This window comes from Choloepus didactylus, chromosome 20, assembly GCF_015220235.1.
Source record: "Choloepus didactylus isolate mChoDid1 chromosome 20, mChoDid1.pri, whole genome shotgun sequence".
NCBI lineage: Eukaryota > Metazoa > Chordata > Mammalia > Pilosa > Megalonychidae > Choloepus > Choloepus didactylus.
In genome coordinates this window covers 63,512,403-63,536,200 of record NC_051326.1, presented here as the reverse complement: position 1 = coordinate 63,536,200, position 23,798 = coordinate 63,512,403, and the positions used below count along the sequence as shown (strand labels likewise).

General features: G+C 39.3%; 1 long non-coding RNA gene across 1 annotated transcript in view; it reads right to left on the bottom strand.

The window, feature by feature from the left end:
- The window catches only part of LOC119516784, a 50,382-nt gene extending 43,782 nt beyond the window's left edge, over nt 1-6,600 (bottom strand). The window contains exon 1 of the long non-coding RNA XR_005213372.1: nt 6,556-6,600. This is a non-coding gene — a long non-coding RNA (uncharacterized LOC119516784). The remainder of the gene's footprint in view (nt 1-6,555) is intronic.
- Between the last annotated feature and the right edge of the window lie 17,198 nt (nt 6,601-23,798).

The window sequence follows — 23,798 nt, the reverse complement described above, 5'->3', positions numbered from 1 at the left end:
GTTACCAGGATATAGAATGAGGCTAGAGAATGGGGAGTAGTCGCTTAACATGTTAAGAATTTTTAACTATGTCCAACTTAAACATTTGGAAATGGATAAAAGTGATAGTAACATGTTATTCTGAGCATTATTAACAGTGCTGACTTGTACATGAATGTGGTGGAAAGGGAAAGTTTAGAGTCATTTACGTCACCAGAAGGAAAACTGGAGGTTAAAACATGGGAATGTATAACACAGTGAATCTTGTGGTGGATGAAGACCATGATTAACTGTACAAATATTTAGAAGTTCTCTCATGAACTAGAACAAATGTATGAAACTATTACAAGGAGTTAGTAATAAAGGGGCATATGGGGTAAAATGTACCTATTGCAAACTACAGCCTATACTGAACAGCAAAATCTTAATATTCTTTCATCAATAACAAATGTACCACAACAATACTATGGGTCAATAACTGGGTGGGATAAGGAGTATGGGGTGTTTCAGGTTTTTTTAAATTTTTATTTCATTTTCTGCAGTAATGAAAATGTTCTAAAATTGATCATGATGATGAACACACAATTATGTGATGATACTGTGACCCACTGGTTGTATACTTAAGATGCTTTGTATGGTGTGTGAACAGATCTAAAAAAAAATTGCATTTAAAAATAAAAGGAAGGGGCAACTTCATTCAGAGAAGGAAACACACAACTCCTTGCCCTGAGACCAATCTCTTCTTTAAGAACCTAGTCCAGGAACTAAAAGTTAAAGGGGCTGCAGGATGATATAAAGTACATCTGGTTGGACATCCCAAAGTAATTTGGGTGGAGAATAAAAATAAATATTCAGGGCCCCTCTGGGAGCTGGGGACGTGGAGGTGTTGGACTTCCTCATCTAGATTGTTGCTGTTCTCACTAACACTGGGGACTGATAGCTTGACATGCTGAGCCCTCTGTGTTGGGGCTTGCCCCTATGAAGCTTGTTACTGCAAAGGAGAGGCTAAACCTGCTTATAATTGTGCCCAAGAGTCTCCCCGAGTGCCTCTTTGTTGCCCAGATGTGGCCCTCTCTAAGCCACCTTGACAGGTGATCTCACTGCCCTCCCCCTATGGGTTTACAAGGGGTGTAAATCTCCCTGGCAACACAGGATACAACACCCAGGGATGAATCTGGAACCAGCATCATGGGATTGAGAACATTTTCTTGACTAAAAGGGGGATGAGAAATTAAACAAAATAAAGTTTCAGTGGCTGAGAGATTTCAAATGGAGTCAAGAGGTCACTCTGGTGGACATTCTTATGCACTATACAGATAACACATTATAGGTTTTATTGTATTGGAATAGCTAGAAGTAAATACCTGAAACTACCAAACTCCAACCCAGCAGCCTTGCTTCTTAAAGACAACTGTATTAACTATGTAAATTACAAGGGGTGATAGAGTGATTGTGAAAACCTTGTAGATCACACTCCCTTTATCCAGTGTATGGATGAATGAGTACATAAATGGGGACAAAAACTAAATGAAAAATAGGGTGGGATGGGGGGACGGTTTGGGTGTTCTTTTTTATTTTTAGTTTTTATTCTTATTCTGATTCTTTCTGTTATAAGGAAAATGTTCAAAAATAGATTGGGGTGATAAATGCACAACTATATGATGGTACTGTGAACAGTTGATTGTACACCATGGATGATTATATGGCATGTGAATATATCTCAATAAAACTGAATTTTTAAAAAAATGTATCTGGTTGGAAGAAAGGTCCACCTAATAGGGGCTGAAATTAAAACATATGGATCCCATGGTATGGAATGGAAAAATGGTTTCCCTACCATTTTTCCTCCATAGAAGGATCCTCCACAATTATTGCAGAAGGTGGGAATGACCCATAAAGGTTGCTTTGGACCCCACCTCTCACCCCCACACAAATATACATTGTTGTGTGGATCTTTGTGCCTTGGAACTGCCCACCACACATTACACCTCATAACAGCTTAGGCAGACTAACAGCAGAAAAATGTTGGCTGAACTCAAAGATCTCACCATGCGGAGATGTTAGACTTAGATTATCAGTCAACAGATGTTGTGCAGCATGATGAATTAACAAGTCTGGAGGATGCTGAATCGAATCCTGAATCCAACCAGTTGTTTCTCCAGGGGGGTGACAAATATCAGTTCTCCTTAGTGACAATGACGGCTGATAATAAAACAATCTAAGAAGCCATAGATGCCCAGATTTAATAGAAACTCAACCCACTAGGCTTAAACCAAAATTTTATCAACAGCAAGTCTTCTCTTACTAGGTGAAACAAACCAGCTTAGGCCAGGCCCCTGCTTAACTGTGAGCACCAAAATGATCAAGAACAGTTATACTGGACATTAAGGGACAAAGGAGTCCTGAATCGGATGATTTCTGGTAAATTGGTGGAGCAATTACAAAACTTACTAGGTTTGAAACACAGCTTTGTTCTTCAGAGTCAACCTTAACTTCCATGCCTACCCATAATCTCTGCCAAGAGACAGGGACCCACACCCATGTAGAGATCCAGTGGTCACTGAAGTAGGCCCCTTCTGGCAGGAATGGATTAAATTAGGAATGTATTTTTCTGGGGTACATACAGCTTCAAACCACTACACTTGGGGTCAATGGGTGTTGCTCACATCTGAGATGTTCATATTATGGCATAAGGACAGAGTTCAGAAGCACAACCCAAGGACTCTTCAGACTGCTGTACTGTAAAACTGTTGTAGCTTGCTGTGGTATGCCATCTACCATTCACAAGTTTTCTGGGACTTACAAGGATCCATTATCATTATTTTGCTGGTATTTTCATCCCTTCTCTCTGATTAAGAGTAATGTAAGACCCTTGATTGGTTCTGGTCACTCTAGTCCTTCAAAAACTGACATAATACCTTACTATTTCTCTACCTACAACACTTTTCTCCTCAATGCTCATCCAAAGGTGTGGAAATACTATTACTTTTCTATTTCTTCTAATTTCCAAATTTGAATGAAGGTTAATTACAAACAGTAATGATGGATGATTGTGGCCAGGGTGGTATGGAGGATTTAAGGTTTGTATTGACCCCTAGTATCAATGTGGTACATTTGTCATTGGTGATGAAAGAATATTAAAATATTACTATCAACTATAGTCCATAATTTGCAATAGGTACATATTTTTCCCATATACCACTCTATTATTAACCCCTTGTAAAGGTGTCATACGTTTGTTCTGGTTCATGAAAGAACTTATTTATATTTTCAGTGTTAATAACAGTCATCGTCCACCACAAGATTCACTGTGTTTTGCATTCCCATATTTTAATCTCCAGCTTTCCTTCTGGTGACATACATGACACTACCCCTTTCAATCACATTCACATTCAATTCAGTACTATTATACTCACAACAATCGACTTCTTAAGCTAGTAATGAAAGTGGTGACATTTGCAACAACCTTACAGAAATAAAAGGGGTTTTAAGAGAATTTAAGAGAACACTATAAGCAACTGTGCCCCAACAGGATAGATACCTTTACAATATGGACCAATTCCTAGAAACACACTTTGCTCTCTTTATAAAATATAACCTTACAAATTCACTGTTCTGGAGAAAAAACAATTTTAGCACATATTTTTAAAAAGCCAGTATTTTAGGTGATCATGTATTCTATTTTTTATAATACTTATATTTTTATGATACTCTTTGTCTTTCTAGTCTGGCCATTCCATTATACAACATTCTTAAGGGAAGTCATGATCTCTTTGAGTCAGGGCTATGTCAGTGAATGGAGTTATACAGGCAAAAAAAAAAAAAAAAGAATCAACCATCTACCCTGTGGTGCTTAAGTTAAATTCAGAAGAGATAATTTAAAGTAAAAATGATAATGTTAATTTGTGTACATAGTACTGAAGGACTTCATTTGTTGAGGTGGAACAAACCTCTTGGAAAGAACAGGTATGTTAACTGAAACCTTAAGGATTCAGCTGGGCAAAATCTTAGAAAATTTACTTGGTTTATGAATTTTGGTTTAATGGGAAAATGGACAAAAATCCCAGCATAGCTTCTGGATGGGTTCCTCCTGGGAATGTAGGGCCTAAATCTCAAGAGGAAACACTGGGCAGACCCAGGTCAGGGCCATCTGTGCTCCTGACATTTGTCAAAGATGTGAACATAAAGGAACCTCTCAGGAGGAGTTCCTTATGATGTTGACTGGATAGCTGACTAGCAAACTAGATATTTTTGAAACAGTTTGGGAAGGGTGGGACAATGGGTAAAAGTTGAAGGGGTCTGTGAATGGGATTATGGCACTGGAGCAGTTGATTTCCCAATTTGGGGTTTTCTAAGAGTGTTCTTGTTTTGTAGATAAATACACTGGAGTATTTTTGTGAAATGTCTGTTAGTGGTCAAATGTAGAAAAATTATAACAACAGAGGAATCTTAGTGAAGGGATCAGGAATTCTTTTTACCTACCTCTTATAATTTTTTATGTTTGCTATTATTTCAAAATACATTACTTTTAAAAATACCCATTTACTACCATGTCACTAAAGGATTCAGAAGCCAAATCTACCTAAATGCAGGTCACCCAAAGTTGTAAATGCAATCAAACTTTTAAGAGACTAGATGTTATTAAGGAGAAAATGTTATTATTATATTAATAGCACTATGTCTTTGTTGCCCTCAATGATTTGGGGCATTTGTGGAAACACCAAGATATTTTGGATTCCAGTCACTCACAGGAACTCCTTCCTCTGCTGTATGTTTTGGAGACTGATTTCCTGTACCTGGCTGTCTTTTTTCAGTCTGCACATGTGTGTTTCCAGGGATCTTCTCTGTATCTATTTCTCTTCCAGGAATCTCTTGCAAGATATTAGTGACTATGGAGGAATGAGGTAATGACTTGATCACAGTAGGGATTTGCAAGGTAAAAAAGTGCTGGAGGTTATAAAATGCTGGAATTTACCTTTATGCACCAAGCTGGAAGGGGAGCAAATATAATCAGGCCACTTCATGCACAAATTAACATTAATTCAGTGTTCATATGATATCAGATATATCTAATGTGTATATTGTATAAAAGAAGAAATGTACTATCCTGAATTCAAAAGGTTCTTGTTGAAAATAGATTGCAAATGTTTATGAGACTTAATAGTGTGAGATGATATAATAAATCAAAAGAAAATAGTTAGTAAAACTCAACAAAAAAGCCCCCAAATATATAAAGGTGGAAGGTTATTAGGCCTATTTCCCCGTCAGTGTAACTGATTAATGTAACATTTAACTAGACTATGAACAGATTTTCAAATATGTAAGTACAGAGAGAGAAAAGTAAAGAATTTGAAAATGGTTCATCACCATTTCAAATACTGATTACAGGAAATAGGCATTATATAATCATGAGATTGCAGACACACTAATTTCACTTTTCCATGGAAATTAAACTAAGTGCAGAGTTTGAATATTCCATAGGAAAAATTTACTTTCAGTGACTACATCTCAGTTCCAAAAAACAGCCTCTGACATGGCTCTTCAATAAACTGATAACATAAGTCCTGCACAATGCAATAGTAGGTACTGAAAATCACAATCCTGTTTTGAACTTCAAAAACTGACTCCATGCATGAATTCTGCTTAGCGAAAACTTATCCCAATTTGGAGGTCGTATATCCTGTTGTAAAATTCATATACCAAACACCCAACCAATTTACAGTGGTTATTTTGAAATAATACCAAACATAAACTTAAAGTGTACAATTCAGGGGCATTTAGGACATTCTCATGCTGTGCAAGTATCGCCTCTATCGATCGATCTATCTAAAGCCTTTAAAATAGTATCAGTTACACTGAAACAAAAGACATTTCAACAAACTGAACTTAAAAGTAATTGATTCTCACTTGGTCATAGGAAATTGTGTAAAATGGAAACGTTTTCATTAGAAATCAAGATGAATTTTTAAAGTATATTTCAAAAACTATACTCAAAAGTTTGCTTTTATTAAAGCCAGGAAAGTTATCATAAATGTTGGAATTTTAGATAAATAGCCCTTAAAATTAACGTTGGGAGTATATTACCTGTACCCGTAAACTCTTCAACATTTTTTTTAACTATGTAAGCGGTGCACGAAAAAATATCCAATAAAATAAATGATACAAGTGTATACCTAGGAGAACCATGTTCTCTCTCACCTCGGGCTCTGATATAGCTCAGCCAGGACCCGGCCTGTCCCAAACTGTTCCACTGGAGGGTTAAAATACGTTGTATATTTCTTTCAGTAGTGTAGATGCTTTCTCCCTCTAAATCTCTATCAGGATTCTCTCCAGCAAGAGCCCTGAAGCCGTGAAGTCCTACAGCATGCTAGATTGCGAGTTAGCAAAGCCTTCACTCAGCGGATACTTTGGTAAAATACGTCTTACTAAAATATTACCTGAGGAAGTAGAGAGTAAACTACATGGGAACAGTGCAGAAAATGAAGGTTCTTACTATTTAGAAAAAAAAATACTTTGGAGAATCGCAACAAAGGTCGCTCCTGAGCCTTAGGCGCGAAGAGGAAGCTGTTTACTCACGTGGCCGCAGCCCGAGAAGTCCCACACCGGCAGGTTACTCCTCCGCGCCTCCTGGGGAATCGTGTTTCTCCTTCCGGTGGAGACGGCGCCGGTTCAGGGAAAGAACAGGGAGGCGCTTCCGGCGCGGTTTGTTCAGAAAATGCAGTTCCGCGCGCCCTCTGCCGGCCGGCGGTGCACAGAGCAGGAAGCTCCGGGTCCTTCATGGTAAAAATGAGCCTCTCCCCGGCTGGCTCAATCAATGAGATTGTGTTCGGATTGTTCATTGCCAGTAGACTGAGCCTGGTTGAAGCGGACTCAGTACAGTCAACATCGCAGATTCAGAAAGAAGGACCCAGAGAAGGAGCAGGAGCCCGGGAGGGGAGCCTCCACCCCACACCCAGACTGCTCTGTCCACACCAGGTTTGGGACCCAGGCTTTTATCCCCATGCCCACCCATCCGGACAATCACAGGGTAAAGCTCCTAGTGCATCACAAAGGCTGTCTATGACCTCCCATGTGACTCCACTTAGCCAGAGTCCTCCCTGCCTCCATCCCACCAACCCTCCACCTCGCCAGGTCAGGAGATACTGCTACCGTCATAAAAACAGTCCTGAATAGTTAGGCCCGCCGGATCCCGGGTCAAGAGAAACAAGTCTCTTTGCTTTGGTTAGAAGGAGGGTTTATTGAAGATGCATCAGCAAGGAACTGGAGGGGAAAAAAAAATCTTTCTAAGACCAGTTAGAAGTGAGAAAGGTGATTTGAGCTTTTATAGTCCAAACAGGCAAAGGAATGGCAAAAGGTCCAGAAATAAGCAGAAATAAAGAAAAAAAAAAAAAAAAAAACTAAGTAAAAAGTCACAGGATTCATTAAAATTGATTCTTCACTTAGTTTGGTCAGCATATCCTGTTATTTTATAATTCTTCTCCTGTTGACCATTCGAGCTTTTGATCTTGTCCTTTGAGGAGAGGAAGGTATTGATTTATTACCCATATGGTGTTCCCAGCATAGTTCTATCCTGCCCCGGGAAGTTATCTTATCCCTGCAAGGAGAGTTTGAAGGTCTTGTTAATGTAACTACAGACAGAAAGTAAGCTATTGATAATTGATCAATAGCAAGCTATTCTAACTAGGGTTTCATTTTTTAGGCTTAAAATGAATCCAGGCTGCTTGAGTGAATTGTTAATATTCTAACTACTATAGACTATACTAAGCATTTTCCAGCTGAAGGATTATAATGAGCATTTTCCAAACTACTCAGCTATCAATATCCACAGTTCTTAGTGTATTTATTGGGATTCAAGGAAGGTCACCTGTCCGGAATCTCATTGCCACCTGGAAGCATGGCAGGCCTGACCCAGTGTTCCCAGCCCAGGGTTCACAGAGCTTCAGGAGTCAAAGAAGCCCAGCATGGGGACTGCTTAAACACAAGGGGTAGTTGAGGCCTCCTTCACAGCCTACTCCTTAGAACCTGCCCCAAGGAATCCCTGCCAGGTACACACAGGCATGTGGTTGGGGAAATTCCAGGGTGTAGGTAAAGAAACCTCTTTTGTTTTACATTCTTGTGAATTTCTTATGTTAGCTGCCACTATGACAAGTGAGCATTGTCCCCAGGGACTAAAAAATTAACAAATTAATTAGAATTGCAAGCTAGTTTTAAAATGAGAAAATTAACTCTGCTCCTAAAAAGCTTTCAGTCATGAGGTCTGATCCATCCCACAGAACCTTGGCTTCCATAATGTCCACACCCTAGAAGGTGTAATCAAGTGTCTTTGGACTGCCCAGGTGTTGGTCTCCATCTGTCACTATGTCTGTAATATCTTAAGCTCTCTCTGCCTCTCTGTCACCAGAGGAGGAAAATGGAAGCTGACTCACAGTGTTACTGTGAAGTTCCTGTGGAAACCTAGTAAAGAGCTCAGAATAATACCCATGCTCCCTCTTTAGCTCTTTTATGATCTAGTTTCATTTTTAAAAAAGAATGCTGTGAGCAATTCTCAGTGTAAAAATTGGCCATATGAGTCCACCCATCATCTAGTTTAGCACAGTTCTTACTTCATAGTTGCAATTTGTAGGGTTCATCCATATTTTTCCAAAATTCCTCTTTGTAGTAGTAACAAGGTAAATGAAAACAATTGACTATGTTACTGCAATAACTGTGTGCAATTCCAATGGCAAGCATCTTGGAGAGTGAGAATGAATCACTTAATTAAAAAATTAATGGCAGTGTTGCGGTAACAGTATGTTGGGCCTGTAACCCAGGGCACAAAGGTCAAAACCATATTTTGCTAGGCTTTGGTCCTTATCTCCCCAGTCCTGCCTTTTAACTATGAACTCTAGGATACCAAGAAAATCAGGTTTGGCCCCCTTTGGCTTGGCCATTCCAGAGAAAGACATTAAGTTAAATATCCTACACTGCCTCAATGTTGTCTGGTGTATTAGTTAGGATTGTCTAGGGAAACAATCATTGAGAGATATCTATAAATGTAAGATTTATAAAAGTGTCTCACACAATTTTGGGTATGCATGAGTCCAAATTCCATACAGCAGGCAGCAAACTGGTAACTCCAATGAAGATGTTCAATGAACTCCTCAGGAAATGAACTGGCAACTTTGATGAACTCCTCATGAAACACTTCCCTGGTCAGCCAAAGAAGAAGTGAAGGTCCTCTACCTGTCTCACTTAAAAGTCTTCAACTGATTGGATTAAATCCAGCTGGCTGCATTATCTCATTGAAGAGGACACACCCTTCATTGCCACATCAGTCACAGCTGCAGCCAATTGACTGATTATTTAATAAACCAGCCTGTTGGTTTATTAACCAGCCACAAATGTCCCTGCAGCAACAGTTAGGCCACTGCTTGTTTGACCAGACACCTGGTTACCATCACCTGGCCAAGCTGACACATGACCCTAACCATCACATCTGGGTAAAGAACAATGAGGGACTAGATTTCCCCAAATGTGAGTGTTCTTAGATTCCCTGCAGTTGTTAACCTGTGGCCCAGAGCTAGGCTACTAGAAGAAAGCCCTTTAATAGAGAAGACCTGGGGCTAAATTACAAGCTCCAACTGCAGAGAAATTTTAGGTTTCAGAATTCCTCCATTTGAATAAGAGGATTCAAACCAGCTATTGTATTTGGGAGCAAAGGCAATGCATTACATCTTAAAGGCTAAACTAAACCCCTATGCCATAAGAAACCATCCCCAGGAGAATGACAAAACCAGAACAGGTTAGAGCCTGCTCTGGAACCCAAACTTCATCTACCTTGACTATGTTCCATTTGAGTTGAAAAGTTCCCTAGGGAATATCCACTGTTTATCTGGTCTCAGCAGGTAAATAATACATATATTGAAGGAGAAAAGACTTTCCATATACTTCTACTTATGGATATTTTCACTCTGACTGAGGAAAATGCAGGGGAGGCTGAGGGGGCAGGTGGGGATTTGAGAGATGCGGGGAATGTGGAGAACCCATGATCTGAAACCTGGGAGACTACAAAGGCAAAGAAAGATGGTGACAAATCCATGGTATCTGCAGGTTTCTGAGTCAGAGGAAAGGGAGAATGGGAAGCCAAGTGTGATTTTATATCCAGAAATGTCAGTGTTTTATAGATTGTGAAAAAAATAAAGAAGTGCAGATTATTACAAATATTCTTGTGTTTTCCACAACAGGATCATATGTACCATAGTGTTCAGGATCACTGAATGTGCAATATAAATGACCATTCAAGATGCCACTACTGCTCTCAGAGCTGAGCCACTTAGGAGGTTGACCCAGAGACCAGTTCTTCCTTGTAGTATGAAGGCTCAAGATTTTTCTTGATAATTACATTTCATAGCTCATTTTACAGTGCACTGGGTAGAACTAGCACTGAACAACTGTGTGGGAAATCGTATATATATTATAAGTATGTGCTCCAGTTTGCTAATGCTGCCATTACACAAAATACCAGAAAGGCATTGGCTTTTATAAAGGGGATTTATTAGGTTACAAATTTGCATTTCTGTGGGCATGTGTCCAAACTAAGGCATCAACAAGAGGATACCTTCACTGAAGAAAGGCCAATGACATCCAGGACATCTCTGTTAACTGGAAAGGCACATGGTTGGCATCTGCTGATATTTGCTCCCGAGTTCTGGGTTTCAAAGTGACTTTCTCAAAAATGTGTCTGGACTTGTTTCTCTTAGCTTCTTCAGCTCCTGTGCAGCTAAGCATTGGGAGTATTCTCTTAGTTTCTCTTTCTCAGCTCCTGTGCATTCTTGCTTGTTCTCCCAGGGCATTTCTCTCTAAGCATCTGGGAGTCATCTCTTGGCTTCTCCAGAGCGAACTCTGAGCTAGTATCTGCAAACATCTCCAAACACCTCAAAAGATATCTCTATCAGCTTCCAAACTCCTCTTAAAGGACTCCAGTGAACCAGTGAGGGGGGATCCACACTTCCATGGAAATAATTCAGTCAGAGTTGTCACCCACAGTTGGTGAGCCACATCTCCATGAAAACACTCAATCAAAAGATTTCCATGCAACAAGATTGGATTAAAAGGTCATGGCTTTTTTGGAGGACATAATATATCCAAACTGGTGCAATATGTATGTGTGTGTATATTTATATTTGTGTGTTTCCAAACAAATAAGTAAATGTATATGCATGTAAGTGTGTATTTTATACATAAATAGAAAGAACAAATTTAAGTGTATGTAGGCATGGATGTATGTATTTGTTTTGGAAAGAAAGAGTGTGAGTCATTTTTATAATAGGAATGCTTACCTCTCTGAGATAAGAGCATAAAAGATGTCATGTCCACTGATCTAATGAAAGGATTTGAAATTTTCACCCTCCAAGTGTAACTGCGGTTAGCTGGACTACCCGAGTCAGGCCTGGAACTTGCTCTCTCAAGGGTCTTCCTGACTTGGAATAAAGGAAAAGCTGGGAAGTGTCATTCTGGCATAGTGTTAAACAACTCAGTATTTGCAGCTGCGCTGCCTGGGTTTTAACTCCAGGGCTTTCACTTCTTAGATGAGTCACTTGGGGCAATTTGTTTATCCTCTCTGTTCCTCCATTTACTCTTCAGAAAATGGGATTGATGATACTGTCAAACTCAGAGATTTTGTGAAAAAGATTAATATTGTAACATGCTTAGAACAAGTCCTGGCCCATCCCACTTCAATGTTAGATTATTGTTATCTTCTTTAATTCTCAAATTAATCTTGACAGAAGATCACAGATGATGATTTTGCAGATAAATGAAGAACCCCATCTCCTGTGAGCCCTCTCACTCCATTCACTTTGGGAACATTCCTTAATACTAAGGGGCCAGTTGCTGCATTTACCAATGCTTTTCTCTCTGCCTGTTATTTAAATTTTCAGTCCTCTTACTGGTACATATTTTTCTGATTCCTTGGTAAACGGACTGGTCACAGCCTCCTATCATGCTAACCTGCAATCTGAGAATTTTTCACCTTATCCAGGACCATGGTCAATTCATACCTTCTCCTCCTCTCTAAAGAAAACAAACACCCTACCCCAGGTACCAAAGAAACAAAAGCACAACTGGATTTAAACCTCCTCCTTTTTAGATTGTCACTCTCTTGTCAAATACCTTAAAATCCCTTATTTCTCTCTCCTTTCTCTGGAAAAATTCCATTAGTGGATGAGTTCCCAACCTTGGCTTTAGATTTGCACAATTTCACCACACAGCTGAGCACTGCTGGAGAAACTGAAAGATCCCCTGCAAATAGGTCTCGCAGTTCCCAGCTTTGTTGACAGGAACACTGCATTAATGTTTATAAAAGCCCCCTGTAATTAAGTTCTCTAGTCTCCAGCAGAGGTAATAACACCAGACTATTATCTTGAACCTCTCTCAGCTGCACAAACATTTCTGACAGAGGAAGGATTAAATTGAATAGTAAACAGACTTTCAGGCCTTGATCAAAGTTTCCTTGGCCAAATGTTTACCCCTATGCATCTTAGTTATATCTTAGCAAGCCCTAGCAGGAAACTAGACTGGCCCCCCTAAACTTTTTTTAATTACTTTTTTAAATTCAGTTTTATTGAGATATATTCACATACCATACAATTATCCACAGTGTACAGTTGTTCACTATACCATCATATAGTTGTGCATCCATCACCACAATCAATTTTTGAACATTTTCCTTACTCCAAAAAAAGTAAGAATAAAAATAAAAGTATAAAAAACACCTAAAGCATTACATCCCCTCATCCCACCCTATTCATTTAATTTTTGTCCTCATTTTTCTACTCCTCTGTCAACAAACTGGGTAAAGGGAATGTGAGCCACAAGGTTTTCACAATCACATAGTCACACCATGTAAGCTACAAAGTTATACAATCATTTTCAAGAATTAAGGCTACTGGGTTGCAGTTAGTTTCAGGTATTTCCTTCTAGCTATTCCAATACACTAAAAACTGAAAAGAGATATCTGTATACACATAAGAATACCCTCTAGAGTGAACTCTCAATACCATTTGAAGTTTTGCAGCCGCTGAAACTTTATTTTCTTTCATTTCACTTCCCCCTTTTGGTCAAGAAGATCTTCTCAATCCCATGGGAGTCATGTCCTGCATTGCTAGGAAGATTTATACCCCTGGGAGTCATGTCCACTTAGCAGGGGGCAGGGCAGAGTTTACTTTCTGAGTGGACTTCCCCCTAAAATTTCATTATATTCCCTAACTTTTCTCTTTTCTTGATGGATCCATAAATTTCATTTCCCTGATTTTCCTTTGTTCCTCCCCAATTCTCTTTGATCCAAATAATGCATATAAACCTGGTTCTTGCAGTCCCTCAAGGAGGTGTGTCTTAGATCATAAGATCCCTGCCTCTGCCAGCTATTAAATCAATTTACTTTGTGACCAAACCAGGATGATGTGTCAATTTCTCTGCACCAGACAAGTACCCAAAGACCCACACATTCCCTTTCAAAGCCATCACAAAGTGGCACAACCACAGTGAAGAGGACCCTCTCAAAAGTGACTCCCCTCCCAATGCACTCTGAGCCAAAAAGACTCACCAGGACCTTGGGAAAAGAAGAAAGAGCTTCAGCGCAAAACTAGCAAGCAAGATCAGGAGACCCAGTCTCAAATCTGCCTCCATGAACTAGAGAAGCAAGGGTTTTTATTAAAACCAAAGGGAGGTGGAGACAAGGATGTCAGGATATCGACATACGGTGATTGAGTAGTAAATATCTAAATTAACAACTGACAGTTAAGTATTGCATTGGCTCCTTAAGCATTTGAATTAGGGACTGTAGACTAGCTTCTGTTAATTGTTGTGATAGTTGGGGCCCATGATGTTGCCAGAGATGGCAATGGATGGACCTCTCATTTTCTTTTTGGGTCTGGCATTTCTTTTTCCTGTTGTTCCTGCTCACTTTAATTCCATTTGCTGCATATTTTATATTCCAGGGTCACTATAAGTTCAGGGTCCCCCTTTCAATGCATGCACAGCAAACTGGTTTGAACTGCTTATCAATAAAAGGGACTCTGCAGTTTTATCTGGGCATTCTGGGAATCGGAGGGGCTATTCTAGTGTGCTAGCATGTGACAATCTTGGGTAGTACATCAAGTATGTGATGATTTCAGTTCCTTCCAAGAGGACCATGAATTCAAAATTATCCATATACCAAATTGGCAAAAAATATTGTCCAGAAATCATTAAGTTCATATTTCTCTAAGATGAAAATCTTCCCAGCAATTACATCTGTATCTACCCATCTCAATATTCAATCCTTTACTCTCACTTCTCTCACCTAACAATCTTACCTAGAAATTCAGTGAGAAGATAGATCCTTTCAGGCAGGAACTGAATCACCTTCCTACTACCCAAAAAATTAATAATGGTACCAGACTGCACCTATCACATCCTTCCTTGCCTATTTTATTAGAGAAAAGCCAAATCTTAACAAAAATATTTATACCTCTCACTGTCTCACTTTTGGGGAAGGATATTTTTATTCTAGAAATATAAAACAACCTAAAATTTTCCATGATATACACATCTAGTTATACAATTCACTGGTATAAATGACCGACAATGTTGTACCACAATTACCACTATTAGTTACAAAAATTTTCCATCATCCCAAACAGATACTTCATACCAATTAAATATTAATGCCACCTTCCCCATTGCCAACCCCCCCCCCTGGAAAACTGTATACTATTTTCTGACTCTATGCTTAATAGTAATACATATTCTATTTATTTCATAAAATAAGATCATAAAATATTTGTCCTTTGTGTCTGGCTTACTTTGCTCAACATATCTTCAAGGTTCATTCCTGTTGTAGCCTGTGCCACAACTTCATCTCTTTTTATGTCTGAATAACATTCCATTTTAGGTATGTAACACATTTTGTTTATCCATTCATCTGTTGAGAGATGCTTGGGTTGCTCCTGCCTTCTAGAAATTGAGAATAATACTGCTATGAACATCCAGGTTCAAATATTGATTCAGGTCCCTGCTTTCAATCCTCTGAGTATATAACTGCAACAGAGATTGCAGGATCATATGGCAATTCTATTCATAACTTTCTAAGATACCACCAAATTGTTTTCCAAAGGTAGTGCACAATTTTATATTCACACTAATTATGGATGGGTGTTTCTGTTCTTCCACATCCTCTCCAATACATTTTATTTTCCATTTTTAAAATATTAGCCAGAGATGGCTGTCAGGAGAGAACAGGGCAAGAAAACATCTCCATGAAAAATACTAGATGGAATACAGAAAGTCCTCCAGAACACCAGTTCCAGCAATGCACCAGCCAGACAAGGTCTGCTAAATCCACAGGGACTGTGCACATGGTGAAACCAGGAGTCTGCATTCTGAAATGAGTGAGTGAGGCTGCTGGAGAACTGACAGCCATGCTGTGGTCTGGGGAAACTGGGCATTGATGTTTGGAGTCAGATTAGTTGTAAAAACCCAAAAGTGGCTGCAGATATGGCAGTGAGAACCACACAGTGAAGTGGGGTGGGAACTGCATCCCCACAACCTGTGGGTACACCTCAATATCTGGTGTGGAAGATAGACTTTTACACACCTGCTGCTAATTGTCTTGGAGCTAGGAAGGCAGAGGTCAGCAAAAAAGGGGAAAATAACCATGCCCCATACAGCCATTTTCACAGTGGACTGGGAATCCTCCTGCCCACTGCTGCAGCCCAGAGATGCAGCACATAACCCAGTGCAGTAGGAAGTGTTTCCAGCAACATGTGCATACACCCCAATATCTGCCATGGAGATAGGCTTTTGTGTAACTGCAGCTAATTGTCCCAGAGCTAGGAAGGCAGAGGTGTGTGAAAATGGGGAAATTAACACATCCCATACTGCCAACCTGTCAGTAGGCTGGGAATGCCCTTACATGGCCCTGTGGCCCAGAACTTCCCTTGGGGAATGGTGCTCACTTGTGACATATCACAGTCTTCTCTCAGCAGAGGCCCTAGGAGAGCACAGCTTGGAAGAGGGACCCACATGGAAGTCCCAGGGACAATACACCAATACCAGGGACCTGTGGATCAGCAGCAGAGGCAAACTGTGGCAAGACTGAACTAAAGGTTTAGACTCTTGCAATGGCTTTAAATCTCCAGAACACCTGGGAAGTTTTATTATTAAAGCCACCCTACCTCCCTAACCACTCAGACACATGACTCACATTCAGGGCAGGCAGCACCAACTCCACATGCAAGCATGGAGCAACAATTGGACCCCTGCCAGTTTCAGACCACCACTCACCACCAAGACAAAGTTGGGGACAACTGGCATGAGGGGAATAGGTGGCTTGCAGACACCACCTGCTCATTAGCTAGAGAAAGTGTGCGCCACAAAGCTGTAAACTGACAAACTACAGATAATTGTTCAAATAAGTCTACATATCCTAAAAGAACCCTATCAAGTTAAGCAAATGCCAACAGGCCAAAAACAAAAGAAAATTTTAAAGCATATGAAGAAACCAGACAATATGGGTAACCCAAATCCAAATACCCAAATCAAAAGATCATAGAAGACATAGTACCTGGAGCAATTAATCAAAGAACTAAAGACAAACAATGAGAGCATGGCACAGGATATAAATGACATGAAGAAGACCCTAGAAGAGCATAAAGAAGAAATTGCAAGACTAAATTTAAAAAATAGATGATCTAATGGAAATAAAAGAAACCAAATAAAAAAGATAATGGATACAGTACTAGACTAAAGAAAACTACATAACTCTACCAAAAGAAATAGAAAGTGACTGAAAAAGATGGAAAAAATTCCATGTTCATGATAGAAAGGCTAAATGTCATTAAGATATCAATTCGACCCAAACTCATCTACAGATTCAATGCAATCCCTATCAAAATTCCAACAGCCTACTTTGCAGACCTGGAAAAGCTAGTTGTCAAATTCATTTGGAAAGGGAAGCTGCCTTGAAATGCTAAAAACACTCTAAAAAAGAAAAACATAGTGGGAAGGCTTACACTCCCTGACTTTGAAGCTTATTATAAAGCCACAGTAATCAAAACAGCATGGTACTGGCACAAAGATAGACATATTGATCAATGGAACTGAATTGAGAATTCAGGGATAGATCTCCAGATCTACAGCTGACTGATCTTTGAAAAGGCCCCCAAAGCCACTGAACTGGGATATAACAGTCTTTTCACCAAATGGGGCTGGGAGAGTTGGATATCCATCTTCAAAAGAATGAAAGAGGACCCCTACCTCACACCCTACACAAAAATTAACTGAAAGTGGATCAAAGACCTCAATATAAAAGATAGTACCACAAAACTCCTAGTAGATAATATAGGGAAACATCTTCAAGACCTTGTATTAGGCTCTTACTTTCTAGATCTTACACCCAAAGCGCAAGCAACAAAAGGAAAAATAGATAAATGGGAACTCCTCAAACTTATAAGTTTCTAGACCTCAAAGGAATTTGTCAAAGAGGTGAAGAGGTAGTCACCTCAATGGGACAAAGTTTTTGGAAACCATGTATCTGACAAAAGATTGTTATTTTGCATATATAAAGAAATCCTACAATTCAATGACAATTGTACAGACAGCCCAGTTATAAAATGGGCAAAAGATATGAAAAGACAGTTCTTTGAAGAGGAAATACAAATGACCAAGAAACACATGAAAAAATGTTCAGCTTCAGTAGCTATTAGAGAGATGCAAATTAAGACCACAATGAAATACCATCTCACACCGATTAGAATAGCTGCCATTAAACAAACAGGAAACTACAAATGCTGGAGAGGATATGGAGAAATTGGAACTCTTATTCATTGCTGGTGGGACTGGGTAATGGTTCAGCCACTTTGGAAGTCAGTCTGGCAGTTCCTTAGAAAACTAGATGTAGAGGTACCTTTCAATCAGGCAATTGCAATTCTGGTTATATACCCTGAAGTTCTGAAAGCAATGACACGAACAGATATCTGCAAACCAATGTTCATAGAAGCATTATTCACAATTGCTAAGAGATGGACACAACACAAATGTCCTTCAGCAGATGAGTGGATAAATAAAATGTGGTATATACACATGATGGAATACTATGCAGCAGTAAGAAGGAACAATGTCATGAAACATATGACAACATGGATGAAACTTGAAGACATAATGCTGAGTGAAATAAGTGAGGCACAAAAGGAAAATATTATATGCTACCACTAATGTGAACATTGAAAATGCAAAGCAAATGATTTATAATATAGAATGTAGGAGACATAGTGATGGAGAGCAATTAGTGAAGGGGGAATGAATACCTAATAAGAAGAGACAAGTCACAGTGGATAAATCTAACATCCTGGGAATGCCCAGGAATGACTATTGTTTGTTAATTTCTGGTGGGTATGATAGGAACAAGTTCACAGAAATGTTGTTAACTTAGGTGATCTGTCTGTCTTATGCCTTTGCTGGGTTATAGTCTGTATATTTTCTTGGCGTAGAGTAGGAATATTTTGGAAGTAAAGTAATTACTTTATGTTAGTTGTCTTTTTCTTATTCCCTTGTTTTGGTTTGTTTGAGATTTTTTCTTATTGGATGCTTTTCTAATTTTTTTGATAAAGGTAATAATTTTAAAAAACAAAAACTTTGTGCAGAGTCCCCCTGAGGAGTTGTGGGGGGAATGCAGGGGTGTTGGGCTTCCCCACCTTGATGGTTGCTGATGTGTTCACAGACATTGGGGACTGGTGGTTTGATGTGCTGAGCCCTCTGTCATGGGACTTGCCCTTGGGAAGACTGTTACTGCAAAGGAGAAGCTTATAACTGTGCCTATGTGTCTCCTTTTGTATGCCTCTTTGTTGCTCAGATGTGGCTCTCTCTAGCTAAGCCAACTTGGCGGTTGAACACACTGCATACTCCTCATGAGGGATCTGACACCCAGAGGTGTAAATCTCCCTGGAAACATGGAATATGACTCCCAGGGAGGAATTTGGACCTGGCATCATGGGATAGAGAACATCTTCTTGACCTAAAGGGGGATGTGAAATGAAATGAAATAAAGTTTCAGTGGCTGAGAGATTCCAAATGGAGATGAGAGGTCACTCTGGTTGGCACCTTTATGCAGAATATAGATAGCTCTTTTTAGGTTTTAAAGAATTGGCATAGCTAGCAGTAAATATCTGAAACTTCAAACTACAACCCAGAACCCTTGAATCTTGATGATGATTGTATAACAATGTAGCTTATGAGAGGTGACTATGTGATTGGGAAAGCCATGTGGATCACACTCCCCTTTGTCCAGTGTATGGGTGGATGAGTAGGAAAATGGGGGCAAAAAAAAAAAAAAAAAAAAAAAAACTAAAGGAAGAATAGGGTGGGGGGGACAATTTGAGTGTTGTGTTTATACTCTTGTTTTTTTATTCCTTCACTTTTTCTGGTACAAGGAAAGTGTTGAAAAAAATAGATCAGGGTGATGAATGAACAATGATATGATGGTAATGTGATCAATGGATTACATACTTTGGATGATTGTATGGTATTGAATAAATCTTAATAATAGAAAAAGTTAAAAAAATTAGTCATTCTAGTGGGTGTCAATTGGTATCTGATAGTTTGATTAGCATTTCTCTAACAGTTATTGTTGTTGAGTGTCTTTTCATGTGCTTATTGTCCATTTAAATATCTTTTGAAGAAACGCCTTTTTATTCATTTTATCTTCTGTTCTATTTCTAGGTGCTCTTTTCTCAAGTTATTTCTTTTGCACTTTTTTTTAAAGTTTCTACTTTTCTCCTTTTCTAGCATCTTTGGAAATTGTTTAGTCATTTACTTTACTTCTACTTTGAACTTAAAATTTGGACATTTCTTTTTACTTTGTCTTTTCTTCTCAGGATTCCTTTCTCTTATTTCTTACATTTTCTTATGCTTAAGGATACTGGATGGCAGATGGGGAGTGGGGAGTGTAAAAAAACCTGAAGCCTAGCACTGGCCCTTTCTCCCTCATCAGTCATGACTACATCTTTAAGCTGGGTGACAAATTAACATCTGTGTTTCTTAAGTCTCTGGTATTTTAATATTCTTAATCATAGTAAAACTCACTGACAAATTCTATCTAACAGTTCTAGAGAGAGTAATAAATGAGAGACTATTGTCAAATAATTCCAGAACAGCTTTTGATATGAAATATAAAAGATTTCAAATGTAGAGGGCCATCTGTGTGCTTAACAAAATTAATGAAATAAATCCAACATAAACACACATAATTTTGAAATTTCATAACACTGGGCATTTTTTTGAAGTTAAAACTAGGAGGGGGTCAAATACAAAGACGATGATCAGAGTGGTGACAGACTTCTCACTAACAACAAGGTGGTGGAGCAATACTCTAAAAATTCTCAGGGAAATGAACTTCAAGGAAACAGGGACTGTTACCAAAGGGATGAGGACAGAAGACAGTTCCAGTATAAGAGCTGAGAATACAACTGAAGAGAAAGTAGAATGCAGCAGAAGGTCAGAAAATTCCCATAAAATCACCTTCAGTTTGGATACAGCTCTCAGTACATGTGAGACACATTATACCAGTGTGTCACTTAAACCTTGCAACAGGTTTTGAGATGTGCATTATTCTTCTATTAAATGTGAGTAAATGATCCTTGTAAAGATGTTGTAAATTGGCAGTGATCATACAAATGAAATGCCAGGAGTTAAATTCATTTCTCTATATTTCCCAAACCAGTGATGTTTTCAAACACCTATCTGGCTTTGGGGAGATGTTAAAAATGGTTGGGATGGAGAGGGGAGGGTAAGGAAGCATTTGGGACATTCTTTGGAGGTAGAAACCATAAGTGTAAGATTCAAAGTGACAGTGAGTGTACATACCTTGGGAAAGAGTGTACAGGCTTTCACATTGAGGCAAGGGCTGCCTGATGGATGAAAGGTGACAAGATGGATACAGGAGAGTGGTGACATGAAGTGTTTGTTCCAGATCCCATGGCAATGGAGGTTCTTCAGAAGGACAAAGATTTGAGGAAAGCAGGGTTTCTTTGAGATACTTCTGGAATCTACTTGCAAGGTATACAGGTTTGTATATATTGTGTCCCCCAGAAAAAGCCATGTTCTTTCATGCAATCTTGTGGGGGCAGACATATTAGTGTTGATTAAGCTGGAACATTTAGATTAGGTTGTTTCCATGGAAATGTGCCCCACCCAACTATGGGTGATAACTCTCATTGGATAATTTCCATGGAAGTGTGGCCCCACCCATTCAGCATGTGCCTTGATTAGTTTACTAGAGCAGTATATAAGCTCAGACAGAAGGAGGGAGCTTGCTTCAGCCAGGAGAGAGGAACTGAGAGTGACATTTTGGAGAGCAGCTACAGCCAAGAAGGACACTTTGAAGAACACACAGGAGCTGAGAGAGGAGCTTCAGCTTACAGAGACATTTTGGAGATGGCCAATGAAAGCAGAGTTTTGCTGATATCTTGGAGGTACTAGTTCAGAGTTTGCCTTGAGAAGCTGACCCAGAGACATTCTGGAGAATGCCATTTTGAAATGCAACCTGGGAGCAAGCAGACACTGGCCACCTGCCTTCCCAGCTAACAGAGGTTTTCCAGACACCATTGGCCATCCTCCAGTGAAGGTACCCGATTGTTAATGTGTTACCTTGGACACTTTATGGCCTTAAGACTGTACCTGTGTAACCAAATAAACCCCCTTTTATAAAAGTCAATCCATTTCTGGTGTTTTATGAAAAGGCAACATTAGCTAACTGGAACACAAGGTAATTAAATAAAAGGGAGGGAGACCCATGTGAAAAGACAAGGCTTAGGTTGAGGAGACCAGAATTCCTTTCCCTTAGTGGGTGAAAGAGAAAGAATATTGACAAAAAGAGGGGCTTGTGTTTTGACCTGGATTGAGATGGCGTTTTCTTCTCTGTACACTTTCTTCTATTTTTGTCTCATCTTCTATCACTTCCTGAGAAAGAGGTATTTGGTTAGGTTGAAAGAAGTGTCATACAAAAGAATGTTTGTGCCCAAGGTCAAAGTCTTAATCTGTTTTAGAGATACTTTTAGAGGTCAGAAAACTTTTAAGATGATGGGTCTAAATTCCCTCTGAGACCTTGTCAAAGGGCCAGAGTCTCAGATACTCTCACACCATGCTAGTTTGAAGGCAAACTTGTAAACACATTTTTGTGAGAGATCTGACTGGAAAATAAATACACATTTGATAATCATAAACATCAAATTACCATTAGAACCAAAAATTTTGTTTATGTAATTATGTACCACTCCTGAAGAAAAATTAGGGTAAATCTACAAAGAAGCACATAAAGTTATTCAATGCTAAATAGCTCATATTAGCAAAAGTAGAAGAAATATCCTACAAACCCATCAACTGGGAACACTTGAATAAACTACAGCCATTCATTATATGGAATAATGTGAGGCAATTAAAATAGTGAGACAAAATATAAGAATAAATGAGATGTACATTTGCCTATCTGAATATATTTCTAAATCTTAATAATTTACCTATGCCAAATACACACACAGCTATACAGATATACTATAATACATACATTTGTCTAGACATATATGTGTGTTTGTATGTGTGTGTGTGCACATACATATGGTATGTATGGGGCTAGATAGTGTAGGCATGCGGAAGGAGATTAGAAAGGATAGAGGAACTGAACCAAACCAGTCAAATCAAGGACAATCTGCAGAAGGAAACTGAAGATTGAAGTTGATGGAGAAAGAAGGGAGCAATGCTGTATCCAGAACAGGGTTGGGAATGCTGGGGAACCAAAAGGAGAAGAAAGAGAGAAGGAAAGAGAGAAGAGACCAAAAAGCCAGGGAGATGAGGAGAGAACCTTGAGGAAATGTGGTAGATGTTCTCTACAAAGGTAGAGATATTGACACCTCAACCTTTGTGTAAGCCACCAATAAATGTTACTTAAAGGGACTAAAGTTAAGGAAGTTTGTCCCTACCCCACCCAGAACACTGAAGGAAGTTTCTACCACACTGAAGGGGTGCTCCAAATCATGAAACACTTTTTGGGCTTTGCTCATAACCATGACAGCTTCTCACAAGGATACCTCCAGGAGTGGAAGTAGCAGCTTAAACTGTCAGGGGAGACAGCAGAAACAGGAGAAACTTGGGAAGGCAGACCTGGCCTCCCTAGGGGAAGAGGTAGCATAATACTGCCATGACAATGATGAAGATAGATTGTCCTCTACTTTTCTGGTAACCATGGACAAAGTAATAAAGACAGAAAAGGCAAAAGGAGACAAGTAAGAATGAGAGAGGTCAGTTTTCATTTAGAGAAAGAGACATATCCCCTCTCTTGTCCTAAGGCCCAGTCTCCCCTTAAGTATCTAGACCAGGAACTAAAAAGTTAAAGGGGCTACCTGGTGCTAATAAAGTGTATCTATTTCGGAGCAAGCTCCACCTAACAGGGGCTGAAATTAACTAAAGGAACTCCCACAATTAATGCAGAATGTGGAAATGACTCACACAGAGGATACTCTGGGGTCTGCCCACATATACATTTCTGTATGGGTTTTTGTGGCTTGGAAGCTACCTATACCACATTAGTTAGCTTGAGCAGACTGCCAATGGAAAATATTGGCTGAGTTCAAATATTCCTACCAGCAGAGGATATTTGACTGAGCTGATCAGGCAAGAAATTGTGTGCAAGTCTGGAGGATGCCAAATTGAGTCTGGGGTCCTACCTGTTCCTTGACTGGTGATTCCTGACACATATCAGTCCTCCTTATTGTCAAAGATGGCTAATGCTAAAACAATTTAAGAGGCCATGG